The following is a 24,582-nucleotide window of genomic DNA, read 5'->3' as shown; positions in this document are numbered from 1 at the left end:
AGCGGCCATGGCTCACGGGCCCAGCCGCTCCGCGGCATGTGGGGTCCTCCCAGACCGGGGCGCGAACCCGGTTCCCCTGCATCGGCAGGCGGACGCGCAACCGCCGCGCCACCAGGGAAGCCCACGATGACTATTTTTTACGCTGAAAAATTATACTCAGGGGCTGACACCAAGTCCGCTACTTTTGATACGGAGATGGTTCTGCTTTGTATAACCAAAAAGATACCCTGAAGTCCTCGCTCAAAGCTTCATGAATCTGTTACCTTCAGTACTAATACACTTGGTCAGGTGGTACTCAACCCATACCAGTTGAGATGAAAGGCCCTCTGGAGAAACAAACAGATTGCCTTTTTACCACCAGGCTTCCTTTTAGTACCTAACACAGTATCTAGCAGATAACGTAAGTCAGCCAATATTTGTTAAATTGAATTAAAAATTCACATGGATTGCTGAGTGAAATGAACCAAGTTTATAAATGATACCATAAGGCCAGGAAAATGTGTGTGTGATGCTCTCCTTCCTCAAGATTACTTGTATCTCCCATATCAGTGAAGGGCACGCCCATCAATTTGGTGCCTCCAGACAGAAACTGAGGGTTACCCTGGGCTCCTCCCTCTACCTCATAACAGGTTTCAAACCAACTTCTCTCCCCCGGCCCCATGGCTGTCTCCTGGGTGCAGGTTAGTAATGCCTCTTCTCTAGGCAATTGTCATAGCCCCTGGACTGGCCTTCCAGCTCCGGTCTTTTCCAGCACATCCTCTCCCAGCTTTCTAAAACTTCACTGCCCATTCCACCCCCTTGCTTGAACCCCTTCAAATACGCCACCACCTTACGACTGAAGCCTCTACCTCTTAATCTGATTTCAAAGTCCTCTGTTGTTCAGCCTGTGGCTTTTCTCCCATCTTCTCCTTACTGTTCCTACTCTGTGCTCTAGCACATACCATCTTATAGGAGCGTACTGCCTCATACCAAGCCTTTGCTCATGCTGTGCCTTTGTCTAAAATGCCCTTTCCCCACTTATGTTTCCTTGCTGAAATCCAGGAAACCTTCTGTCCACCAGGACCCTGTCACTTGAGAGAGTCTGTCTCTCTCCTCTCGTTCAATTTTTGCACGTCACAGTCCCTTGCAATTTGCTTGTTTGTGTGTACTTCCTGCTTATCAGACTGGGAGCTCCTCCAGGCCAAGGTAATATATTTGTTTCATCTCTCTCTCCCCAGCTCCAACCAAAAGAGTCAACACATTGTAGGGTCCCCCAAAATATGTGTTAAATTCCATAGATATATGTTAATAGGATGCTCAGCCAAAGAATAAACTTGCATACTTGCTGGGGTTTTTTTCCAGCAAAAGAGATGACGGAAGTGCAATTGGTCACCTTAAAAAGACTAAATTCCTTGATGTCGTTGAAAAGGGGTCAGGGTGGTGTATGGAAGTAGAATCCCTTTTGGAGGCATTTGGGATTACTGCTTGGAGGAGAGTAGGTTGATAGTTCTTTGCCCAGGAAGGACTTGGGTCTAAAATAACAGGCTCCTATGTTCCTAGAGAGAGACGGGAAGAAGGGAAGTGGGTGACATTCTAGTTTTGTAGGAAGACTAATTCCTGAGCCCATGCTGACCACACTTGATTGGCCAGGAGGGACTAGGATTGATGACCATAGAAGGGTTGAAGAGGACATCATAGCAGTGCTTGTGCAGAGGCAGAAATGTGGTTTATAGCCTGGCCTGGACCTCTCGGATAGGACCTACCTGAGCCGCCTGTCATTCGGTCATCAGCACACCCCCTAGAGTGGCTATAGGAGATGCCATTCACTCATTGCCCGGTAGTTACAGGAGTTGGAGACCAGGGGCTGGAGCCCCCATTCTTCGGGAAAAAAATAAGTAATGCTGGTGTGTCCTGACAGTGAGGCGATTAACTGGTCATCTCGTTACAAATCAATCACTGCATACTTAAGCAGCACGTGTGAGAACATTTGGGAAGAGAAGTGGGTAATGTTAGTTGACTTAAGACTTCTTATTCCCAAACAGAGCAGGAAGGCAGGTGTGGTGACTTTAAAACATGACCCTAAATATCTTTGACATTTCCCTCACCATGAGGCGGGATCCAGGTTCTCTCCCCTTGAGTCTGGGCTCTACAATTGCTTGACCAAAATAAGAACGGCTGCTTCAATTTCTGGGCTCGGGCCTTAAGAAACTGGCAGCTTCCACATCATGTCTCTTGGAATGCTCACTCTTAGAGCCCAACCACCATGCTGTAAGGAAGCCCAGACCACATGGAAAGGCCACATGTAGGTATTCCAGGCAACAGACCCAGCTGAGGACCCAGCCAACAGCCAAGGTCATCTGCCAGATGGGCGAGCCACAGACACCTGCTGACTGCAGCCACATGAGGGAACCAAGTCAGAAGTGCCCAGCTCAGCCCAGTCAACCCCCAGAACCATTAAAGACAATCATAAAATGATCACTGTTTTAAGCCACCAGTTTTGGGGATTGCGTAGGAATGAATAACTGGAACAGCAGGTAATTCACTTCTGAATAATCCTGAAAGATTACTTAGAAGAGGTAGCAACTAGGGAGCAGCTGATCAAAGGGAAGTAGACACCTTAAATTACATACTTATCCCAGGAGTGAGAGGGCTCTGAAGTGCATACACACACAGACTCATTGCCCCAGATCCCTGGCATTTCAGACCTGAAAGAGTCCTGAAAGGTGAAACTGGCCTTCACAACTTTGCACAGACTAAGGGGCCCAAAAGGAAAAGCGACCTGTGCAAGTTTATACCACAAGAATCTGTCAGAAAATAAACTAAGTTTTTCGTATCAACTAACATTCACTATACAAGGCTGCTTACCTTTGGAACTGGCTTCAAGCCTCTAATTTGTTATGCTTTTAGATAGGAAACAAACATAATAGCAACATTTACTGAGAGAGTCATAAGCATTTTAATACACATTATCTCATTCAATCCTTTCAATAGCCTTATCAAGCAGATTCTGCTGTTACCATCCCCATTTTACAGGTGAGGAAACTGAGGTCTGAAGGGTGAAACAACCTACTCAAAGTCACCCAGCTAAAAAGTGGTAGAACAAGGATTTGAACTCAGGTCATTTGACCCTACCATCATGAACAATATTCTCACTAACTAGAGGATATTAGTAACAGCACTTAACATTGAGTGTTTACTACAAGCCAAGCACTGTTCTAAACACTTTATATGTATTCCTTCTCACAACAACCCTAAGTACTTTAGACATATTAACTCATTTAACTCTCCCAACAACCTGTGAGGTAGGCATGATTATTATGTTCCATTTTACATTTATGCCCAAGATCCTAGGGCTAGTGAGTGGCACAGCCAGGATTTGAACCCAGGGAGTCTGGCTCTAGAGCCTGTGCTCTGAAATGCAAAGCCTCCAAACACACAACCCATTTTTAAAAAAATGTTATTTATGTTCCTGATTCCCCCCCACCTTTAGCATATATTGAGATTTTTCACTGTACCTATGGGAATGGGCCAATGAAAATGCTATAGGTAACTGCCATTTACATTTAAGTCAAACGTGAGCAATGTTATATAGTTCAATGTAATAGAAGGCTCAGGAGTGAATAAAGTCTCACAGGAAGAGGCTACAGAGCTCAGACACAAGAATCCCAGGGAACTCTAACATTTTCTGCCTAACTTGCTGTGTGACCTCAGTAAGTCATTTACCCTCTCTGGGCCTTATTATCACCTGTATTTTCTTCAACTTGGAACATACATTCCACAGCATGGCTGGTTCTAATCATTTTCTGATTTGTGTTCTGGATTTTGCTTCTTCTCAAAGCTGTCCACAATTTTCCCACCCCCTTTAAAACTTCTCATCCCAGATATACTGCCTGGGATCCTTAAAAATTCATGCCAGTAGGCAAAACGATGGGGACAGTAAAAGGATCAGTGGTTGGCAGGGGTTGGGGGAAGGGAAGGATGGATAGGGGAAGTGCAGAGAATTTTAGTGCAGTTAACCTATTCTGTATGATACTATCACGGTGGATACACATCATTGTACATTTGACAAAACTCACAGAGTGCACACCAAGAGTGGACCTTCATGTAAACTTTGGACTTTGGGTGATAATGATGTGTCAGTGTCAGTTCACTGATTGTAACAAATGCATTACTGTGGTGTGGGAGGATGATGATGGGAAGGACTCTGTGGGGGGGGGCGGGGAGTGTATGGGGACTTTGCACTTTACACTGAGATTTTGCTGGGAACCTAAAACTTCTCTTAAAAATAAAGCTTATTTTTAAAACTCCTGCTAGAACACTCTATGACATAAATCACAGCAAGATCCTTTTTGACCCACCTCCTAGAGAAATGGAAATAAAAACAAATATAAACAAATGGGACCTAATGAAACTTAAAAGCTTTTGCACAGCAAAGGAAACCATAAGCAAGATGAAAAGACAACCCTCAGGATGGGAGAAAATATTTGCAAATGAAGCAACTGACAAAGGATTAATCTCCAAAATTTACAAGCAGTTCATGCAGCTCAATATCAAAAAAACAAACAACCCAATCCAAAAGTGGGCAGAAGACCTAAATAGCCATTTCTCCGAAGAAGATATACAGATTGCCAGCAAACGCATGAAAGGATGCTCAACATCACTAACTGTTAGAGAAATGCAAATCAAAACTACAGTGAGGTATCACCTCACACCAGTCAGAATGGCCATCATGAAAAAATCTACAAAGAATAAATGCTGGAGAGGGTGTGGAGAAAAGGGAACCCTCTTGCACTCTTGGTGGGAATGTAAATTGATACAGCCACTATGGAGAACAGTATGGAGGTTCCTTAAAAAACTAAAAATAGAACTACCATATGACCCAGCAATCCCACTACTGGGCATATACCCTGAGAAAATCATAATTCAAAAAGAGTCATGTACCAAATTGTTCATTGCAGCTCTATTTACAATAACCAGGACATGGAAGCAACCTAAGTGTCCATCGACAGATGAATGGATAAAGAAGATGTGGCACATATATACAATAGAATATTACTCAGCCACAAAAACAAACAAAATTGAGTTATTTATAGTGAGGTGGACGGACAGAGAGTCTGTCATACAGAGTGAAGTAAGCCAGAAAGAGAAAAACAAATACCGTATGCTAACACATATATATGGAATCTAAAAAAAAAAGTTCTGAAGAACCTAGGGGCAGGACAGGAATAAAGATGCAGATGTAGGGAATGGACTTGAGGACACAGGGAGGGGGAAGGGTAAGCTGGGACGAAGTGAGAGAGTGGCATGGACATATATACACTACCAAATGTAAAATAGATAGCTAGTGGGAAGCAGCCGCATAGCACAGGGAGATCAGCTTGGTGCTTTGTGTCCACCTAGAGGCGTGGGATAGGGAGGGAGGGAGGGAGATGCAAGAGGGAGGAGATATGGAGATATATGTATATGCATAGCTGATTTACTGTGTTATACAGCAGAAACTAACACATCATTGTAAAGCAATTATACTCCAATAAGGATGTTAAAAAAAAAAACAAAAAAAACTCCTGTCAGTTAACATCTTCTCTGTAGAAGAGGCCTCACAGACGATGAGCAAGTCATTGATGGTTTTTGAGGAAAGGGGGGAGTGGGGTGAAGAAGAGAGACACCTATTACGCATTTCTTTACTCTAGGTCTGGTGCTGGGACATCTGTCTCTTAGCTCCTATGAGACTCCTAGCAACCTGTGGACATGGCAGCTCTTACTGTTCCCAGTAATCCGTACAGACAAGCAAATGTAGGGTCAGAGAAGAGATACCAGCCCAGGTCCCCCAGATTGAATGCAGCAGAGCAGAGGGCCTCTAACTCTGAATCCCAAGCTGTGCCCCCTGACCTCCCTTACCCTACCCCTCAGTTTCAGCCTCTGAGTTAGATCCCCCCACTCACAAGGCCACACAGTAAAGGAATATTAATAGGCAAGGACCCATTTCCTTATGAGAAATTGTGCAGCTCAATCTATAGCTCTATAAATCACAGGAACGAAACCTAATTTCCCCTGTCAGGATAAAGTTTGCTTTTCAAGCCACTCTCGCCTGAATGATGAGAGCCCGACAGAACAGCTTGTTAATCTGGGCGACCGGGGGAAGACGTTTAGGAGCAGCCAAACCCCTTCTTGCCACACTTACCTCTGCTAATGAAAAAATATTTGAGAAATAAATATACAACTCACTGAGACGTTCCTACACAGGGCTCTGTCAGCTGTCTGTTTCCCAAGATGTACAGAGACAGGATGATACGGTTATAGGACCCTCAGGCAAGGAGCTATTTTTCTTGTCAGTTCACTCCGTATTTTAGCGCCCATCCATCTCACGTAGAGGATGAAGTGCTGGGTTTTAAAGCATTAAAAATAACAGGGAGCAATTTTGAGCAAACCTATATGCCACACACAGTGCTCAGCGTTCGCCATGAGGAGTCATTTCATTTGCACAGCAATACCATGATTCGGGTACCTCTATCACTCCCATTACACAGAAGATGAGACTGAGGCCCCAGGGAGCCTGGGTTCCTTGCCTATGTCACATAGCCAATATCTGGCAGAGCAAAATTCAAACTTAAATGTGTCAAATTCCAAAGCCTGAATGCTTTACCACTGTGAGCTAATTTAATCCTCATAATAAACCCGTATATTAGGTTGCATTGTCTCCATGCAATCTTTGAAAAGGCTGAAACTTTAAAAAGATTTGGGGACTTTCCTGGTGGTCCAATGTTTAAGACTCCGCGCTCCCAATGCAGGGGGCCTGGGTTCGATCCCTGGTTCGGGGAACTAGATCCCGTACGCATGTCGCAGCTAAAGATCCCCGCACACCGCAATGAAGATCCCACAGGCCGAAACGAAGACCCAGTGCAGCCAAATTAATTAATTAGACTCGTGTGATCAGGTGACTTGCACAATGTCACCAACCTAGGGTGACTCAGATTCAAACACATCACCTCCTGCGACCATGCTTTTTATACCCTATTTTCCAGCTATGCTTTCTCACCTCTCGCCTCTTACATGCTATTTTCTCTCCTTGGAACACTCTTCCCCCATCTAATAATTTCCCCCACTGACCAGTCCATCAGCTCTCAGCTTGGAGACCACCTCTTGCAGTCCCTGGTCCCTGGGATAGACCCCTTCCTTTGTAACACATCTCTTCCCACCTTCCCCTATCACAAAACTTATTTTCCTGTGTTGTATTTTATTGTCTGTGTCATTGCTTGTCTGTCTCTCCTAACAGACTGTACAAATTGAGGTTGGAGCCCTGTCTACTTTGTTTACCATTTAATCCCTAGTGCCTGACAGAGTAGGGGCCCAGTAATTGACTAATCAATTGGTCTGTCATAAGTTAATTAATGTTAAGAACCCTAATCCTGTCACATCTCTGTCCCTTTGCCTCCTGTTGGCCTTGGCTTGGAAGATTTCTCCTTTGCCTGGGGCCTCAGGATAATCCTGGGCTCTTAACCTCTGCCATGCTCCTACCGGATACTCACTTTACTCCTGAGACCAGCCCAGGAGATCTAAGAGCCAAAGTTCTTGACCCAAAAACCTTCCACACCCTCCAGTAAAATATGGAAGGGCTTTAGAGCTTTTTGTGCAAAGCATGCCAAAGATCAGAAGGAACAAGTGCAAAATTACTTTGAAGACTCTTTCTATTTATGCAAATTACACTCCACAATAGACTTAGATTGCTTTTAATATTAAAACAATGGAGTTTTTCCCAAAGTGTTTCTCATAGTATGATTCCTGGCCCTCTTGCCTCATTAATGGCCTGAAACACTTATTAGAAATTCAGATTCCCAGGCCAAACTCAGACCCACTGAATCGGAATCTTGGGAGAGGTGCTACAGAACCCATGACTGAATACACTCCCAAGTGATTCTTAGGTATTATTAAGTTCAAGAATCTCTGATCTCTTTATCCTGTGGCTTTAGATATATCCTGGCATATCCTAGTGTATCCCCCTGAGTCAGGGTACTTCAGGCTGAGAATAAAAACTGACAGGATTTTTAATAGATACCCTTCAGGTTATCAGATACAAGAGATGGTTTGGTGTGCATATTTGAACTAAAGAAAAATCAGCCTGTTGCTTTGGCCAAGAGTAGTGGGACCAAAACTGGCCCAAACTGGAACAATCACATATTTTCCCTGGGAATTTAGATTCAAATGTTCATTGGTCTCTCTGAGTGCTTGAACTGGTATGAGATGCAAGGCTAGACTTGGCTAGGCTGGGCTTGGCATGTTGAGCCACATCGATGGAAAGCAGAAAAGGTGGGAGGCGGGGGAGGAAGGAAAGAGAGAGAGGGCGGGGGGGACCAATCAATTGCAGAGGGAAACAGAATGTCAGGCTCCAGGATTACTGCTGACAGTGGCTTCCTGGATGCTGGTAGCTCAGCTGTGCTCTCTGTCCTTGAGTCACATGAGAAGTCACTGTATCATTATAATAATTTCTCCATTTTTTGCTTAGACTCTTTCAGTGGGTTTCTCTTTTTACCAATAAAAGAGCTATGACTGAGACAAGCATAAAGATTCTGTTTCCTAGCCTGGCACACAGGGCCCTTCACACAGTGATGCCACACAATCTCCTTAGCTCATCTCCCACGACTATAGTCTTCCTTGGTCCTACATAACATCTACATTAAACCACCTGCCATGGACCAGATAGGCAACACACTTTGATGCCACTGTGTCTTTGCACATGGTTTCCCTCAGCCTATAATGCCTTTACTCCATTCTACCTTTGATCAAATCATACTCATTATTTAAGACCCACTACAACTGCAATCTTCTCTGGAAACTCTTTTCTGATTTCCCAACAGGACTGAAGGCCTCCACTGCACCTTGGACAACACATCTGTTAGTGAACCACAATATTTTATAGAACTATTTATTTGCACATCTGTCCTCTCCACTGAACTTTGAGTTCTTTGCCTTATTTTATCAGAAGCTCCTTCCTGCACAAGGCCTGGCCCAAAGAAGGTACCCCATAAATGTCTGTTGTATGAGTAAGTGTTGCATGAATGAGTGGTAAATTCTGAGGACTAGAAGACTGAGAGCTCTTTGGATGTCTCATCTATGTTATCCTAGTAGACCTGCTCAGTCATCAGGGCAATAGATTGTGCTTACATTGTTCCAAACTGTCTCCAGACCATTTGTCCTGCCTGTCACTGAGCTGATAGCAATTGTGAAAGTGATGAATGAGCAATAGGAAACATCAGTTATAACTCCAGGGAGAAGACACAGCCATATCAGTAGCCTCATACATCTAATCGTGAGTCATCTTCCCAAGGCATCTTGCCCTGTGACCTTGAACTGCCAAGGGCTTCTCAGTCCTGTACAAATCCAAGTTCTTCAGAGGATGGCTCCTCCTCTCAGCCTGTCTCCTACAAGGCATTGCTCCTGGCCCGCTCAGTCCTGGAAGGGGAAACCTGGATGGAACTCACACACTCTTCCTAAGGGAAGCCTTTAGCCAAGGATCCCAGCCCCACCCAATAGACAAGACCTGTCTTCTAAGGCCTGCTGTCCTTTGACAGATAGTAACTCCTTTCCCCTGTGGTGAGAACATCTGGAGATGAGAGGCAGGTGGGAAGGTTTCAAGTGGAGGATCTGTCCAAGATTGTGGAGTTTATGTTGCTAAATGCTAGCTTAAGCTAGTGGTGAGTTCCTGAGTAAAGGACTGCAAAATTTCCCTTCTGTGGCCACTGGTGACCTCATTTCTCCAGTACACCCATTTTCCCTTAGGAGGCATCTGAGGGAGGTAGTCTCTCCAGCTGGTGGGGCTTCCATGGTTGGGCCTGTGGGTAGGGGCAGGGAGAGAAAGGTCGGAGGAGAGGAGGGGACATGCTGTCTAGACCCATACTGAGTTTATCTTTGCCTTTGAGAAGGTGCCTTGGAAATCTGGCTAAAAAATTATGGAAAGGGAGATTTCTACCAGGTTCATTGTAGCCCTATTTCCATGCTGATAAGTTGGACTCTGAGACATCTTGATCCCTTAATCTAGCAAAGGACGTTACATATGCTGGAGGGATGGCAGAGCATGGAGGTTAAGAATACGATCCTTGGAACCAAACCCCTGGGTTCAAGTCTTAGTGTCATCATGGAGCAAACTTGATAGAAGTGACTTCAGTTCTCTATGCTTCATTCCCACATGTGTAAAATGGGGATGTATTAATACCTACCTCAGTAAAGAATGGCAAAAGAATAATTTATAAAGTGCCTAAAATAATGCCAGAACCACATATATGTTCACACATATACATATATTTGATAATTAAAGAGTACTGACTAAGCTTTTAAACTTGGATGTTCCCTAAATGGAAGCAAGATAGTTACTATGAATTACTATTGTTTATTATGAATGTAGTAAAGTTATTTACAATTATTTACAGGCAACAGTGATTCTAGGCACATCTACACTCAGAATTATTTTTATTCTTTTTAACATTTTTACAATGGGGAGAAATATGTCATTAGAACCAACTATCAGAGACGGTAAGATTACCTTTACTTTGGGGAAGCATGCCTTTCCTAGTCTCTGTGAACTGACTACCCTTTCAGTTTTTTAATCGGCTGATGCCTTACGGTAAGGCAATTACAATTACTGTACACCTACTCTGTGCTGGATGCTTTAATCAGCAGCAATAGCAGAAGCAGAAGAGAGAAGGAGGAAAAGAAAGAGAAAGAGAAGAAAGAGGAAGAAGACAAAGGTAGAGGAAAGAAGCTGCAACTAATATGGATTGAGTTTCTAATCATTCTAGGCATTGATAAGTGCTCTGCATATATAATCTTATGCAACCTAACAACAACTCTGTGGGTTAAATACTGTTACCATCCTCACTGAGATTCTGAGTATTTAACTTATAGCTCCAGGATATCTGGTAAAGTAAGAATGTAAGCCTAGGTCTATCTGTTTCTTATACCGCCCTTCTTTACATCTGTCATCTGATATAATACCCAGAAGCAACCTAGGCAGCGAGTCTTCTTATCATCCCCATCTGACAGATAAGAAAATGAAGTTCAGGTAGGCTAAGTCACCTGTTCACTACAGGTAAGCAGGTAACATCCAACAGGTAAGCAGATTTGGAATTCAAATGTAGATCTGACTGACTCCAAAACTTGGGCCCTTTCAATAACAACTCACTAAATCACCTAAAATTTCAAAATCTCACTAAGAAGTCTGTTTACTTTGAATGTAACTAATGTAACTCCCTGAAAAGAAAAAAAATTAGTAAATAAAGCTATCTATCTATATATAAGTATAGAGCTATACCAATATACCTACCTTAGACATATATCTAAATTCCCACTTTCTCCCGTTCCATTCAAAATGGGATCCACACATTCAAGAAACAACTATGGGAGAAGCACCATGGAGGGATGGACAGAGCCTCACTAATGTATGATCCCCCACCCCCAAGCAGCTACCATGCTTCCACTTCCTGGCCCTCCCTCTGAGTTTTTGAAGGGAAGCAATAATTTCTGGAAAGGATTCAGGTTGGGCAAACTAAAGTCGAAGGAGCCAAGCCCAAGCTCTTTTAAGAATGGATTGATGCGTCTAAAAAGGGGTTGAGAAGAGGGTGTTGGCTTGAGTAAACAGGTCCTTGTTGAGTTTTAGGACGAGAACTTCAAGCAGATGGTGTAACCAAAGTCAGCTTCTAAAGGGCTGAGAAGTGACCACAAAAGGTAAGAATGGAGCAAGATGTTTTATCATCAAGGAAAGGTGAGGAAAAAGATAGTGACAGGAGGTGACTCTAGGTTCCAAGAAAAGCTACTTGATGATGGAATAGCTTGTCCGTGTCCAAGAGAAGAGGAAGGGCCAATGATGAGGTAGTCTCTATAGCTTATGTGTTGAGACCACAGGCTATGGGACCACACAGACAAGGGTTTAAATTCTGGTCCCATAACTACTGGCTTGTGACACCAATACGAGATTTCCCCTTTGAGCTCCCGTTCCCTTTAGCGAGCCAAAAATTATGTTTTGAATGCTATGAGCATGACAGTAAAGATAGAAGCTATTGTGACCCAGGGCAGATCCAAAAGTCTGGAAGCAAGAAACTTGGATTCTACCCTTAATGCTGCAGGCAAGTAAAGCAGTCTCTGTGTATTCTAACTTCTTTCTTCATAAAGCGTACATCAAGAAGGGCATAGGCATACTGAGTTCTTTCACAGGCTAATACTCAGAATGGCTGGGATAAGACTGAGTCTGAGATAAGAAACAGACTCGTGATGAAAAACAATTACAGGAACCGGGGATGATTACCAGAAGAAAAGTCCAACAGAGACCAAAGATGTCATCTAACACCTGAAAGGCTGTCACTTAGAACTAGGAGAGAGAACAAACTTTTATTGAGCTGCTTCTATAAGCCAAACATTGCTGCTAAGCACCTTACGTGGATTATTTGTTAATCTGCAAAACAATTCTATAAGGTAGACATTATTAATCCCATTTTACTCATGAGAAAAAAAGAAGCTTAAAAACTTAAGTACTGTGCCCAAAGACACAAAGAAATTTTGTAGCAAAGCTGGTATTCGAATCCTCATCTCTCTGATTCCAAAACATATGTTCTGTCTGGTAAGTCCATCTCAGTACAGTGTTGATGGATGGAACAGGAAACAATAAAGACAGGGCATGTACAGGAAGATAATTTGACTCAATATAAAGAAAGATATTCTAGTAGTGAGAGAACAGGCTGCTTAGGGATCACTGAGCAGGCTGTTCCTGGGAGTATCCTACACAGGCTCCTGCAGGGTATGGGTGAAAAGCATCAAGCAACAGACTAGGGCTGGACTAGATGCCTGGAGAATCTCTTCCATTCTGAGCCTGTCTTCTCTTCCTTTCTCACACACACTGTTTTGATCATAAAATATAATAATGAAACGTGGGACAGATGAAGGAGGAGGGACAAGGGGAAGAACAGGGAGGAGGAGAAGTAAGACAAGTAAGAGCTCGTCTATACTCAGCACTTGCTATGCACCAGGCACAAGGCTAAGCATGTTAGATGCCCATCTCATTTAATACAATAACCTCAGAAACTAGGTATTATTATTATTATTAACCCCACAACACATCTGAAGGAACTAAGGCTCAGAATCCCTTGCCAAAAGTCACACAGGAGAAAGGGAACAGCCAGGACTTGATGACAGATTTGACCGGCATCAAAGACAAAACTGTTCTTTTAGATCACTTTGGTCTACAAGTCTATCAATACTGGCTGTGGCGGACTGCCAAAAAATCAAGCCTGGTTGAGCCTCTAGACCTAACTACCAACTACCAAGAAGTACAGGGGTAGCGGAACATGCTAAATAATACCATGGGGCTGCAATGAGCAAAATCCCCTGGGAACTATACCCAGCTTTCTTGATAAAATGTCACAAGGAATAAAAAGAGTTGGAGGAAGAAACCTATAGATTAAAGGAGACTTAATTATCAGCCAATCATAATGTTTGAATCTTATTTAGATCCCAATCTGAACAAACAAACTGGTACCAAAAATGTAAGACAATCTAGTAAACATGAACAATGACTAGATATTTGACGGTGTAGAGGAATTGTTAGTTTGGAAAGCAAGGCAATGATATTGATATTTTTTGAGTCCTTATATTTTAGAAATACGAACTTTAACATTTACATATCAAATTATATAGCGTTAGAGGGGACAGAGCCATTGATGCAGACCTGCAGAAAGTTGATTATTATTGAAACTAGAAGATGATATGTACATGGAGGTTCATTATACTAGTCACTTTAGCTTTGTACATGCTATACTTTTCTAAACTAAACTGGTTTGGAGTTAGGTAGCAGAAAAACCAGGAATTTGACAATGCTCCCCCAAGTGGGAAAATTTGGAGATGAATCTAAAAAAGAAAAGAAACATGTAGCTCAAGAAGAAGCTAATTACTTGAGGGTTTCTCCTCTTCTTGGGACTTAAATTTATGGTCTGGGACACGTCTGCTCAGAAACTCAAGGAACGACATGACTCTGTTGACCAGAGAAGGCTCTGCACAGATTTACCAACTGTGTAATGGTACAAACTCATGCTGCTTTCGACCGCATCTGCCTGGTGAATTGGGAGGCACATCTGGAATGACTTTTTTTTTTTCCCTCTCCTAAGATTAGAGAGAAATAGGCAGAGAGAGTTGAATTGTTGGTGAATTCTCTCTACGCCCTTAGCATCACTGCTGACTGAAGTTGCCTAATGACCCAAGAAGAGCCCCCTGTGAACAGGGATAAGCTCCAACAGGGATGGGGCCTGCAGCTTGCTCTGTTCCTGGAAACCCAGCCCTACCCTGGCTGCTTTGCATGACACCCACCCAGATAAATGATGGTTGTATGACTGATGAGTGCTTGTGGGACAGCTGGAAAAGGGATTCCAGCCCCAGCTCTGACATTTGGTAGCCCTGTGGGGCTTCAGAGGGTGGTACCCACTCTTTGTGAGCCTCAGTTTCCTAATCTGTAAAGTGAAAATAAACACTGCTACCTTCATAGGACTATTGAAAGAATTAAGGGAGTTGGTGTATGTGAAAGCACCACGCAAGCATGCTGCTGCAAGTTGGTCATTCATTTTTCACACGTTCATTTAGTTATTCTCATTAAAAATATATTTACTGAACTTCTACTATGAGTCAGACACTATAGTAGAAGCTACTGGTGCAATGCTGAACAAAAGTTTGTCCAGACCCTGGTCTTATGGAGTTTACCTCTTAATGTACAGGAAAATATTTTGACTCATTATCAGAATGGATATTCCAGAAGTGAGGGAAACAGGATGCTTAGGGGTCACTGAGCAAGCTGTTACTGGGAATGTTCAAACACAGGCTCTGTAACATTTGTGAGATGTGGCAGAAAGGAATCAAGAAGTAGACCAGGGTTGGACTAGACGCCTTCATTCCTGAGTTTATCTGCTCTTCCCTCTGCATTGGCAATGTTGTCATGATAAAACAAAATAATAAAATGTGGAGGAGATACAGACATTAATCAAACAATTAGAAAACATACATTAAAGTATAGCTAGAAATTATGATAACTGCTATGAAAGAGAGATAAAAAGCCTCAAGAAAGTAAACAGATGAACAAACAGGGGGATCTTATCAAATCTAGAAGCCTCAGCAATCTGGTGGGTGAACAGCAGTCAAATCAGTGGCAAGAAGAAAGGAGGGGGAGGGTAAAATAAATTCCAAGTAGAGGGAACAGCATGTACCAAGGCTCTTTGGCATCACAAAGCACAGATCCAGAAAGTGGAAGATCAGGAGTTTTAAGAAGTTAGAAGGGCAGCCCCTTGTAGGCCACGGTAAGCACCTTGGTCTGGATCCCGAGAGCAGCTGGAGGCCAGTTAAGGGTTTTCATTGGAAAAGTGATGTGAGCACGTTTTAACTTTGAAAATATCACTCTGGTTACCGGGAAGAAAATGAATTAGAGGAGGTGAGGGTCACTGTTAGCCGGTTAGGAAGCTACCGCAATAGTTCAGCCAAGACTTGGAGCAAAATGGGTAAAAGTGGACATATTTGAGAAATTCCTAAGAAGAAAATTCTACAAGGTTTGTTAAAGAGCTATAGTTTGGGGGCGGGGGGGGGGGCGGGAGTGAGCGCAGGAGGAAGGATGAAGAGTTATCAAGGATGTCTCGCTGGTTTCCAGACTACAAGAACTAAGATGGAAATCAAACGGTGCCTATCAAAAGAAAGGCAAAGTCATTTATGGCAAATGTGGTGTCTGCATGGGTTACAAATGAGGAGAAGCTACTGTATTTCCACTGGGTGGAGGGAGCCAGCCCTGGAATGAATGGGGGTGCATCAGTGTAGACAGCAGAGGTAGTCTGTTCTTTCAAATATTTTGGCCACTGAGTGAAAGAAATGAAGACACAGTGGCAGAAGAAGGTAATATTAGGCAATGATAGTGTCTTTAGTAGACATTAGACTTCCATTTTTTTACACTTGATTAAAACGTTGAAGGGAAGTAGCTAAGAGAGAGACTACAGCAAAATGAGAAAAAGCAGAACTGCTCAGATCACACCCTGGCTCCACCAGTTCTTATTTATAGGATCTTGGGGCAAGTGATCTAACTCCTCTGTGCCTCAATTTTTCCCAAGGGGAAAAGAAAGATAATAATAGTGCCCATCGTGTGGGGTTGATCAGAGAGTTCAGTGAACTAAGTACATAAAGTGTTTGAGCTGAGCTCCTGGCACAATTGAAGTGCTCAGTAAGTGGTTGTTCTTAAAAGTACCAGGAAAAGACATTCTGTGATTCTCTTTTTTATTACATTTGCTAACTGAATTCAATGTCCCATGGGGGAAAAAAAAGCTCTACACTCTGACATGCAAAAGTGCTTGCATTTGCTAAGTCTGTTTGTCTTGCATATCTTAGTGAATCTGGTAGTTTTCTGGTCTCATGAAATAGCTATGTTTTCCAGTTTTGCAAGCAGACAAGCCAAGCATTAAGTTCCTCTTTTGTAATTGACCATGAGCGTGTTGAGTAATATGTGGATTATATCCCCCTCTTTTCTTTGATCTTCCCTCTTGCCAAGAACTGCCTGACAGCCTGGTTCCTGGCCAGTTACCTCCTTCTCATAATGCACCGATGGAGAGGAAGTGGCCCACAATAGCAGAGATTTACTCCAGATTATAAGTACTTGACTTTCTTAATCCCTAAGCAAGGAATTCCCTGAAGGAATATCAGAATGAGAAAGACATATGAACCATGGTTTTGAGAAGCGGTTCTCAAGCTCAGTGTGCATCAGAATCACCTGGGAAGCCTGCGAAAATAAAAATTCTCCGCCTCACTCCTCTAGAGAAACAGAATCAGTAGGAGAAAGCCAGGAATCTGCATTTTTTAAACACCTCCCCCGTTCTCAACCTAAGTGATCCTGATTGACTTTGTGACATTCTGAGAGCCAAGTCTCCACACTCCACTACACACTCCTGACCTCTTATTCTGCTTTACTTCCCCTCCCCTTTGCCTTTTAATATACGATACTTTTCACTATTTTTATTGTTTACTTTATATCTCCCACATACACTCCAGTAGAAATTAAGTCTCCAGATGGTTGAAATATATCCCTGTTTTGCTCTCTGATGTATTCCGAAAGCCCAGAACGGTGCCTAGCCCATGGGAGACCCTTAATAAATATTTGTTAAAATTATTTGAATTGAGTCCCCACCCTCCCAGACATCCCATATATAGACTTCTGCAGTGGACACCCCAACGAACGGGTCCTCTTATCTTAGCGTTCTACAACGTTTGGGTCAAAAACATTTAGAAAATTTGCTGATGCTATGTATCTTTTCCCCCAGAAGAAAAATGCAATAATATATAATTCTGCATACACTTTCTGGCGATGGAGAATCCAACAACCCTTCAATATCAATGATCTGCAGACCTGAAATTAATAACCCTTGACATAAAACCAGCCCTGGTCCCTACAATTCACCCTTCCACTGTTGATGATGTAGTTATTATCCAAAGATTTACACCTGGTTACGGCTTTCCCTTGACCCCCAATCTTCAAGAGCTCCCTATAGTTCACAGGGTACCCCAATCCCACAGCACAACGTTCAAAGTTTCTGCGACCCAGTCTTCTGCACATCACTTCTCGTTTTACCTCTCCCAAATTTTTCACACCTGTAGTAAGAATGATTGACTAAACATACATTTTGGACACAGACTTCCTGGGTCAGAGTCACTAGCTGTGTGATGTTAGATGAATTATTTACCTAAGTCCTCAGATTTTTTTTTTTTTAATTTGTGAAATGGGCATCATAATGCAAATGTGCCAGGGGATAGAGTGAGAGAACACATACGAATACACATAAGGCACTTTAAAAATGCCAGGCAAAAAAAAAAAAAAAAAAAAAAAAAAAAATGCCAGGCATACAGTTGGCACTCAATGCTTGCTGGGTTTTGTTCTTCTCTTCTAAATGGTTGTCACACAGCATTTGACATAACTTTCTTTCCTCTTCTTCTCCAATATACCTTAGTCTAGACCGAGGTTTGTCAAATTTTTTTTCAGAGGACTACAGTAAATATTTTTGGCTTTGCGTGTCCTACTTGACTTCTGGGGCAACTGCTCAACTGAGCCGTCATGGCAGGAAAGCAGACATAGAGATGTGTAGACAGATGAGTGTGGTGGTGTTTCACAAACTTTATTTATAAAAACAGATGGCCGGCTGGATGTCACCTGTGGGCCAGAGTTTTCCAACTCAGGCCTAGGTTAGCCTCAGAATCTCACAGACTTGGGTTCAAGCTTCTCTGAATCTCAGTCTCCTCATCTATTAAATAGGGATGATAATAATATTCCCCTCAGAAGTTCTTGGATGATTGAATGAGATAAAGCACAGAAAGCCCTTGGCAGTTTTTGGCCTATAATGTACATCTGGTACCTAGGATTATCTTCATCATCAACAGACTAGTCTCAAGCTATATCCACCATCTGTACACCTCCACCTTCCCTGCTGCAAGAACCTTTCCCAGATTTACCTCCCCCCGACCAGAGTTTCTTTCTCCCTCTTTTCTAACACTGTTGGAATGTCTATTGTATTGTTTGAAAATAAGTCATGAATTAATATAGCATGTGTAAGCAATTAGTTACTTATGTGGCTCTTCTGCCTCGTCCCCTAGATTGTGAGGTCCTTGAAGGTACCATCTGTGTCGTGTCTCCCTCTGTATTATCTTTCCTCACGCAGTATCTACACACACCCAGTGAGAGGCTGTGATGGTGACGCTGCTGCAGCAGTGATGATGGTGGTTATGATAAGGGTAGTGGTCACAGTGGTGGGCATGGCTGTGGTGGCAATAATGGGGCAGGGGGATGATCTTGGCTGTTAATTTCTTTTCAAAGAGCAGTCATTTGGAATTCTCTTCTCAGTTTGAGCCAAGAAGTGTAAATTGAGCAAACAAATCTTTCTGGCAGAGGGAAAGGATCTGCTAGAATATTAGAAAACCACAACAAGACCAAAATTACACATGGTTCTTCCTAGGGCAGCATGGAAAGAAAAAAAATATATCACATTATTGGAATTCAAGGGACTCGAGCAATAGAAAAAAAAAAAAAAGCATCCAGATCTACAGAGTATTTTATAGTCTTCAAAACACCGGCAAACAGTTTCTTAATTTTTCTACATGAGAGCCCTATGGGGAAAGTTACCACCATTTCGCAGATGAGGATACTGAGTCTGAGAGAGACAAAAGACACGGCCAAGGTCAGAAGCCATGGCTGACTACTTCAAATTCAGACTTGGCTGTGTGCCCTAGAGCAAGTCATTCCTATCTCCAGGTCTCAGTTTTACTACTTGTGAAATACAGAGGGTATGATTTTAATATCCATCTCTACTCATAAATGCTGTGTCATGGGGACGGAGTACAAGATATGCGAATCTTTCTCTTCCCAATATTAACTTAAGGAGTAAAATTGGTAACATCTTTGGATGGAAAATAAATTGCAGGTCACAAGGTGCCTCATCCAACATCAAAATATTTCCCTTATTTTCAGGGCAGAACCTAGATCTGACCCTACATCTGTCAAAAGGGACTGTGGGATAAAGTTAGCCCATACTTTTCGTCATACAGATAAGGAAACAGACCAACACAGTAGAAGTATCCATGCCCAATGCCATATAACAATCAAGGACAGAACCTGGTACAGATTCTAGGTGTCCCAGTTCTTCCGAAGAAAACTCCCAACCCCAAAATGGATAGGGGTAGATACTGTAATGTCTACTTTATAAATGAGTAAAATGGAAGGTCACCCAGACGATCAACGGGAGAGATGGGACTCAAATACAGCTCAATCTGGCTCTTCACCGTGACACAATTTTTTCTCCTGCATTTGGAGCCTCTTCTTATTCACCCAAAAGCTAAGTTAATAGCCACACACAGTCTTGTACATTTAAGCACCAGTTGTGCTTAGCTAAGCTCTGTGGCTTTGGGCTGTGTAAGGGTCATTTAACAGGTGGAGGGAGAAGATTGATGCATTAATCAAATTCTCCATCGTTAAGACTTTTTTCCTGCTTTGCTTATTCAGAACCACAGCACAAAGTGTAATGAAAGGCTCCTTTCCAGCTGAGGCAGAAGGCATCATCCTCTCCCATGCATTCAAGGAGATGGACCCAAGGATATCCCAACCACCAAAGAAGCTAGTGTCCAATGGTCCCCAAGGCTATGAAGAGCACACCCTGGCCCTTGCGCAGAAGCAGAGGCCTGAACAGCCCCACAAACCTCAGGCGAGTCACACCCCCTCTCTGATACTTCCTGACCATGCCATATAATGGGACTCAGCAGTTGACTTAGCATCTCAAATAACTCAAGGAGACAGGTGTTCTCACATAGAAGAATGGTTCCATTCTGCTTTGGAAGGTCTGCAGAAGGAAATCCTTTTACTCACGTGTAATTCCACCTATGGTATCCTTTCCTATAAAGCACAAGTTCCAGTAATATTTATAAAGTGAGAAAAATGCTTCTGAAATCCTTCCATTTGTGATCTGCCCTTTCAGGTTAATCTCTTGCCTACAAAATGCAGACCCTACTCTGAACGTCATGTCCCTAGCACTTTGGGCATCTGCAAGGTTATCGAGCACTACCTAGAAGAGGAGACACCAAAGGAAGCACAGAAAAAGGAAGGGATCAGTTTAGACAAACGTGATTTTTATCATTATCATAGGAAACATAAGCCCATTACATGCTACATGCCAGGTACTATACATTCATTATCACCCGATCCCCATGAAGTAGGGATCACAAGAGTCCATTTTATAGACATAAAAACTGAGGTTTGGAGAGGTCATCCAGCAACACTCCACAGGAGTAGGGGATTGAGTCAGGATCCCAACTCAACCTGAGGGGAGCACAGATCCTGCACTATCTGATTCCACTTTGACCAAGTCTCCTGTAGGAAACTCAGAAAGAAACTCACCCAACCTCTCTGCTTTTTCAGGTAGGAAAAGAGAGGCCCAGGGAGGAAAAAGGACTTGCCCCGGCCTCGCTATGACTCAGTGTCAGAGTCCAGGCCAAGGCCCTTTTATGTTTGACCCATGTGGCCCCTGCCTCTGACTGCAAAGAAACGCAGAGAGATGGAGAAGCCTTGGGAGAAGGGATGGGGGTTTGGGGAAGAGGCAGAGGAACAAATGATGGCCAAGATGAAAGTGGCTGCTTTCTCATCACACCAGCCTCTCTCAGGGGCCACGCTCCCCTCCCGCCAGGATCATTTCCAGACCTGCACTGGGCCTGTCCTACCCACTCCTACCACAGCCTGGCTCCTTTGAAAAGGCCTAATGCACAGCAGCCTCTAGGCTGCTGTGAAACTCTAAACAGGCCTGTCTTTGGGGGTTGGGGAGGGAGAGAAGAAACTAGTCAAGCAGCTCTAAGGTTCCTTTGCAGGTATAACTTAGAGGAGAGGAGCTTGGAGCTGAGAAGACAGCGCCTACCTGCCTGCTCTAATGCCTCTATGCTCCCCACTATCAGGGGCCAAACTCCTCACCACCAGAGCCCTCAGAGCTCTGCCTAGCCTGGCCGCCGCCTCTCCTCGGCATTGCCCACGGAGCTCCCCATCCCGGCCTCAGGGAAATGGGCCACGTTTGCAGATCCTTCAGGTCTCTGCAGGAGCTAGGCCTTCGACCCGGAATGCTCTCAGGCTCCTCCTCTCCCCCAAATCCAGTCCTCCACTTTCGCTTTAGGCACCCGACCCCCAAGAACTAATTCCAATGTCATTTCCCTCAAGAAGCCTTCCTTGATCCCACAAAGCCCTCGGTCACCGATTTTAACCCACAGGCCTGGACTTCTCTTGGTACTCAGCACAGTTTGTTCTCACTTATTTGGTGGGAGTGTTTCAATAATACCTGTCTTCTCCACAAGTCTGTAAACCCCATGAAGATAAAGACCATGCCCATTTGTGTCCATTTGTCCCACTCTTCACTTCCTGGGGCGTGACACCATACATGGCAAATAGTAGGTGCTCAAAAATACTGAATTAACGAAAGAAGGACTCGTGCTTCAAAAGCAGCAGATGCTACATAAGGAGAACAGTGACATCTAGTGACCGCTTTCACACTCCTGGGCTTCTCTATCTGAGAGAACGTGAATCGGCCTCAGGAAGACCCATTGCCAGAACTGACGATGCTGAGGGAAGCTGGCATAGCATCTGGACATGGGGAACCTGACTCCTAAGCAAAGAGGAAAGGAACCAGCGCTCGTCTTGCCACCACACGTGCCAAGAACACATCATAAAAGTCCCGTGACTTGGGGCTTCCCAGTGGTTAAGTATCCGCTTGCCAGTACAGGGAACGCGGGTTCGAGCTCTGGTTCAGAAAGATCCCACATGCCACAGAGCAACTAAGCCCGTGCACCACAACTACCGAGCCTGTGCTTTAGAGCCCATGAGCCACAACTACTGAAGCCCATGTGCTTAGAGCCCGTGCTCCACAACAAGAGAAGCCACCGCAACGAGAAGCCCGCACGGTGCAACAGAGAGTAGCTTCCACTGGCTGCAACTAGAGAAAGCCTGCGCACAGCAACAAAGACCAAACGCAGCCAAAAATAAAAAATAAAAATAAATTACACACACACACAAAAGTCCTGTGACTTAGCTAGTATCGAACCACCTCAAAGATGAGGAGAGTGTGGCCCAGAAAGAGCCGTCAGTAGGGATATTCATAGCCTCTCTCACCAAACCCTGGAGAGCTACCGACGTGCTGCTTTTGTCGTCTGCACTGACACGGCACTGGTCAGATGACCCTTGGTATTTACTGGAAGCTTCAACAGCCTCCTCAGGGGTCTCCCTGCTTCCACTCTTTACGTTTCCACAGTTGACTCTCACCCTGAAACCAGAGGTTTGGAGATGTATACACGTTTGGCTCTCTTGGCTTTTCTGTTGTTGGTCTGGGGACCTCTGATGCACAGAGTTAGATGATTTGAGATGCACGGCTCGTGACTGAAGCTCATTGCTGCACCATGAATGGTTAGGCTTTATGTGTTCATCCAGTTAGCGTTAGCTGGTTAGCTACTTTTAGCACTTTCAAAAAGCCCCACAAATCCGGCACCTAAACATCAGCTAGGAACTTGACGACCATCATGTAACTAATGCTCGCTTGTGCCGTCACCCTGCCTCGCTTGACTCAAGATTACCATCATCCTAAATCCTACGTTCATCATTTCCTTGATTCCTTTTTTAAACTATCTATTGCGTCTGTATTTATTTATTTATTTATTTATTATTTTTTTTTTTTTTTTTGTGGTATGCGAGCCTCCCTCTGCTGCGGCCTCTCCCGTTGCGGAGCACAGGCTCCGGACGCGCAGGCTCAGCGGCCATGGCTCACGGGCCCAGCCGCTCCGCGGCATGTGGGATCCTCCCAGACCGGGGCGCGAACCCGGTTCCCCTGCATCGGCAGGCGGACGCGCAACCGCTGCGCCACCAGGGAAGCCCTGTATTTATTTTTTAAAGGCAGTGTATTTGATACGTGTGTATGTGTGTGTGTGTGTGTGTTTTAACTTAAAATAGAGGGAAGGGTATCATGCTATATAAACTATATCTTTGGGATTTCTTGTCTTCATTTAACATTATGTTCATCCATCTCATACTAAGTGTCACTATAGTTCATTCACCTTGGCTGTAGTACGGTGTTCCACTGTAGGCATATTCAACACCTTATTTAACTGCTCTCCCATCGATGGTCATTTGGGTCGTTTCCAGAGGGCTCTTTCTGCCACACAAATCTAACCCTATCAGCTTCCTGCTAACCATGTATCTTCAGCACGTCGCTGCCCTCCAGATAGTGTCCAAACTCCAGGACCTAGCTTATAGTATCCTAAATAATCAGGTGCTTTCTGTCCCCTCTGGCCTCATATCTGCTCTCCCTCCATCTCTTGGTCTTAGTCATGGGAAATTTCTATAGGTCTTTGTACAGACCATGTTCTTTTCTGCCTCAGGTCTTCTACCTGATGATACTCTCCTCACTTCCTTATTCTCATCCCTGATCTGTCCTCTATGAAACCCCACCTGACCACTCACCACGCACTGGCACTCACTCAGCCCAGGAAGATGCTTTGGGAGGGGCACGTAATGCATAGCATCCTACTGGACTTGGTCAGTGGTCTACCAGATTACCTTCTTTGGAGGCCCAGGGCTGTCCAGAAGTTGTTGCAGAGGGAAGAGTGGGGACCAAGTAGAGGCGCCTTATCTGCCTTCTTCCTTACTGAGGAGTGGCATCACTATTCCTGGTGTTATGGATTGGGGTTCCTGAACACTACATTGGGAAAAAACGTTCCATGGACACAAGTGTGCAAACCAGTGAACTAAATCATTCATACACTCCTCTCAAGCCCTGACCTGCTATAATTGAAAGTCAGAGAGATAGAAAGAGGAAAAAGAGGCGATATAATTTCATGATTAAGCATGTAGGCTCTGGAGCAGACCAACATGGAGCACATCACTCAACATCTTACATTTCCTCACTTGTAAAGTGGGCACGAGAAAAGGATGAACCATACGGAATTGCCATTTTTTTTTTTTTTTTTTGCAGTACGCGGGCCTCTCACTGTTGTGGCCTCTCCCGCTGCGGAGCACAGGCTCCGGACGCGCAGGCTCAGCGGCCA

The 24,582-nt window shown here is 43.9% G+C and overlaps 1 protein-coding gene across 5 annotated transcripts in view; it reads right to left on the bottom strand.

Annotated features, from left to right (window-relative positions):
* Positions 1-24,582, bottom strand: part of ASTN2 (astrotactin 2) — a 961,664-nt gene that overhangs the window by 179,395 nt on the left and 757,687 nt on the right. The window lies entirely within an intron of this gene.

The sequence above is a fragment of the Physeter macrocephalus genome, chromosome 9 (genome assembly GCF_002837175.3).
Source record: "Physeter macrocephalus isolate SW-GA chromosome 9, ASM283717v5, whole genome shotgun sequence".
Lineage (NCBI taxonomy): Eukaryota > Metazoa > Chordata > Mammalia > Artiodactyla > Physeteridae > Physeter > Physeter macrocephalus.
This window is presented reverse-complemented; position numbering and strand designations above follow the sequence as displayed.